A 4,384-nucleotide genomic window follows, 5' to 3' on the forward strand; every position below is an offset into this window, starting at 1 on the left:
ACGAAAACTATCTATCTCAATTCTCTTTTTGCATTTTAATGTTCTATCCTCTTACTCTAAACCTTTTTTCCAGAGAGCGGAAGCATTTGGTGAAGCAGTGAGATGGTTAATGTTTTATATATATTTTTGCTGTGTAGAAAAAGCCAGCTGTTTGATCACATATTTTATAATTTAACTCTCCTCATGATCTGACAATAATGTATAGGCAGCTCTCACAGCAAACTATCCTAAAACTTTTATTTTTAATTAATTAATTTTGCATGATCAAGGATCAAACATAGGACCTTAACTCTACCACTGAGTTACATGCCTAGTCCTTTTTATACTTTTTATTTTGAGACAGGGTCTGCCTAAGTTGTTACGCTGGCTTTGAGCCTTGGCTTCTCCCGCCTTAATCTTCTAAGCGCTAGGATTACCAGTGTGCCACCATTCCTAACTTCATGATTTTAGTTTTTTAACTTAATTTTTTTTAAACGTCTACGAGTATTTTGCCTGTGTGCATGTCTGTGTGGCACATGCATGCCTGGCATCAGCTGAGGCCAGAAGAGTACAGAACAGATGTCTGTGAACCATCATGTGGGTGCTGGGAGTAGAGCCTGGGTCCTCTGGAAGGGCAGCAAGTGCTCTGGACGGTTGAGCCATGACTATTTTTCACAAAAGCACAGGCTGCTACCTATCTCTAGGTCGGGTGCTGGCAAACTTCTCTTTGGCAGAGGCCTAAAACAGAAGATACGTTATTCGAAAGACAAAATCAAGATAGGACTGGAGAGAGATGACTCAGTGGTTAGGAGTTCTGGCTGCTCTTCCAGAGGTGCTGAGGTCAAGTTCTAGCAACCACATGGTGGCTCACAATCATCTATAATAGATCTCTCTTCTTGCATGGAGGCGTACATGCATAGCACTCATACATAAAAGAGCACCTGCTGCTTTTCAGAGAACCTAGTTTCAGTTCCAAGCACCCACATGGTGGCTCACAGTTACCCTTAAATCTAGTCCCAGGAGATCTGATGACCTCTTCTGACCTTCATGGACCCATGCAGGCAAAACACTAACATACATTTTTAAAAATGTATATTCTATAGTAAATATATACTAAGTGTATAATGGCTAATCTTGAGTATACCTTGATTGTACTAAACACCGAGGAGGCAAGTGAAGGGAAAGTTTCTGTTGTAGGGCCCATGGGTCTACCCCTCCTCTTGGGGTTCATCTTGAGGACAGTTCTGGCCAGACATCTTGTTGCAATTTCTGGCTAAACATCCTGTTTGTTCCTGTGCTCCCTCTGCCCCCCTGGTTGTTAGCTATAGGGCCATTGTTTATTCCATTTTGGGCTTGGTAATTTCCCACCTGCCTAGGAGGACTTCCATTGTGCAGCAGTTAGGTATATAAGGGATTTCCTAAACTTGAATCAACAGCATTTGACATTATCTCCTCACGAATGACCCATGTCTCTTGTATGTTCTTTTAATCTCCAGGCCCTTGCCCAGCTAGCGAACGGTACAGTAGCGTGAACTGTACCAAAGAGAGTAACGCAGGCGTCACATTCTGTATCCTGATATTAAACCTCTTTGCTGATGCAGCCAATCAAGCCAAGCTGAACTAAGAATGAATAAATCCAGGTTTAATCTGAGCAAGAGCATTCCTGGGAGGCCCCACAAGAAGAGAAACCTACTAAGAGAGAAAAACCAGGAGAGGAAGTCTGTGGGCCAGACCTTAAATACCCTCTGGGGGTGCAGCCGCTGTTTGGCAGGCTTCCTTTGGGTGGAGTTTGGAATGCCCCCTCCCCACCCCGAGCTAGAGATTTCAGAGTGCTGATAAAAAAATGCTTTAATTCATTGATTTATTCCAAATAATATGTTATCGCAGGACAGAGGTAAAAGTCCTTGCATGATTGGAGGAAATAGATTGCTAGCTCATTCAAGTCATCCTTCGGCTATATCTTGTCCTAATCCCCTTCCTTCCTTCCTTCCTTCCTTCCTTCCTTCCTTTTCTGCTTCTTGTCCCAGGTTATAAACCACTTTAACATGCCTACCCCACAGTGATGAAAACCTCCCCAAGGCCAGCCTTGTCTACAAAGTGAGTTCCAGGAAAGACAGGGCTGTTAAACAGAAAAACCTTGTCACACACACACACACACACACACACACACACACACGCAAAAACCAAGATAACAATAATAATAGTAATAATTAATAATAATCCTTTCTCTCTAAAGTTGTGTATGTAGATATTTTGCTTACAGTGACAAGAGCCTGTTTAGCATGAGGAAAATCAAAGGTCCGCCTTTTTATTATGTGTGGTGTTGGGTACTGAAGCATTACAACTTACAAGGATGGAAAGGGATCCTGGCAGTCAGGAGCCAAGGAATACTGAGTGTTACAGCTCAAATGGAAAAGTATTCTGACAATTGGGAGCCAAGGAATAGCCAAGGGTAGCAGCTTACAGTCAAGCTCCAGAGAAAGGTTTTCCCAATATAACAACTCTGCTCCAACAGGGGAGGGGTTCCCCAGCGAAGTTGTAACAGTTCTTTCTGCCCTGGTCGCCCAGAGTATATGAGTCTACTCTGCTAGGGGGAGGTTTCCCCAGCAAAAGTGTTACAGCCTTGCTTGGCTCTGTTCTGCTCCAGTGTAAAGTTGTTACTTCTCTCCTCTGCTCCATTCTGGTGTAAAAAGGTCTCCCCTGAACCTCATTCCAGAGACTTATTGGGAGGGAAGAATCCAGGAGGGCGGCTGCCTCTGCCTCTCTCAAGGCAGATGCAAACGGTACAGGTACATGACTTGGTTTATGTGGGTCTTCTTAGTGGAGAGTTTTTCCAAGGAGATTATCAGGGTGGGAATTGGTCAGATTTCAGTCCCTTGAGCTCAGGTGGGTTAGATCTTGTGCTCAAGGACGGGTTGGTTTTCCACTTAGTTGGTCAGGGGCATATTTGGCTCTAGTTTCTGGATCAAAGTGTGTTTCTTTGTAGGCTTTTGGCTTTAATTTCAAGTTAGGGTATGTTTCACGGGCTCTGGTTCCAGGACCAAAATGTGTTTCTTTGGCTCTGGTTGCGGAACCAAAGTGTGTTTCTTTGGCTGGCTCGTTTTTCCTATAGGCATGGTAGCCTGTGCCTCTAGCATGCTAGGTAACTGCCTTACGAGGAAGTTACAGTCCAAATTCCCATAAAATTGTTATATTGTTATTGACAAATAGTTGTGCGAAATTTTCTGGTTCCCTCCATTTTTTTTCTTTTTCTTTTTTTTTGACCATAAATGGTATGAAGGTTTATTTTTTTTATTGATATTTATTGAGCTCTACATTTTTTCTCTGATTCTCTCCCTGCCTCTCCTCTCCCCCCTTTAGCCCTCCCCCAAGGTCCCCATGCTTCCAATTTACTCAGGAGATCTTCTCTTTTTCTACTTTCTACTTCCCATGTAAAAATTATATCTATGTAAGTCTCTCTTAGTGTCCGCATTGTTGTCTAAATTCTCTGGGATTATGGTTTGTAGGCTGGCTTTATGTTTAAAACCACCTATAAGTGAGTACATGTGATAATTGTCTTTCTGTGTCTGGATTACCTCACTCAAAATAATGTTTTCTAGCTCCATCTATTTTCCAACTGGTGCTGGCATCTTTCTCCTTCAGCTGCTTCGTGGTATCTCTCTGACTCCGCCTACTTTCGCTCTACTTCTCTGTTCGGAATTCCCACCTTGTTCTATTCTGCCCTGACTATAGGCCCAAAGCAGCTTCTTTATTAACCAATGGCAATAAAACATATTCACAGCATACAGAGGGGAGTTCCACATCAGATTGAGTTTAGTGACGTTTGAGAACGAAAGCTAACAAACAAAGTTGATCAAAACAGGAGCGTCTCTGAGGGAACACTGATGGAGACAAGACACCAAGCTTGAGTAGGTGGTGATGGGAATGGTCAGTCCAGCTAAATAAGAAAATGTACAATAGTAGGTAGCAGAGTGGCGCAGCGGAAGCGTGCTGGGCCCATAACCCAGAGGTCGATGGATCGAAACCATCCTCTGCTATCGGAGGCTTTGTTTGGGCTGGAGAGATGGCTCAGTGGTTAAGAGCATTGCCTGCTCTTCCAGAGGTCCTGAGTTCAATTCCCAGCAACCACGTGGTGGCTCACAACCATCTGTAATGGGGTCTGGTGCTCTCTTCTGTCCTGCAGGCAGACACAAAGACAGAATATTGTATACATAATAAATAAATAAATATTTAAAAAAAAAAAGAAAAGAAAATGTACAGATTCTCTATGGCAAGGGGTGTGTGTGTGTGGCACACTGAAGCTGTTGAAGGCCAGTAAAGCTACAGGGAGGGAGCCAGGGGCAAACTGAGTATGGCGGCGTGGCTAGAAAGTCTGGGCCAGATGATACAAGCTCCTGGAAGAATT

At 43.5% G+C, this 4,384-nt stretch overlaps 1 non-coding gene across 1 annotated transcript; it reads left to right on the plus strand.

The window, feature by feature from the left end:
* Window positions 1-3,944: 3,944 nt before the first annotated feature.
* Trnam-cau lies at window positions 3,945-4,016 on the plus strand. Its single transcript has one exon. It is a non-coding gene; the product is annotated as a tRNA-Met (tRNA).
* The last annotated feature ends 368 nt before the right edge of the window (window positions 4,017-4,384 follow it).

This window comes from Microtus oregoni, unplaced genomic scaffold (genome assembly GCF_018167655.1).
Source record: "Microtus oregoni isolate MIOR12 unplaced genomic scaffold, Mior012 000054F_ref0000373, whole genome shotgun sequence".
NCBI classification, from domain to species: domain Eukaryota; kingdom Metazoa; phylum Chordata; class Mammalia; order Rodentia; family Cricetidae; genus Microtus; species Microtus oregoni.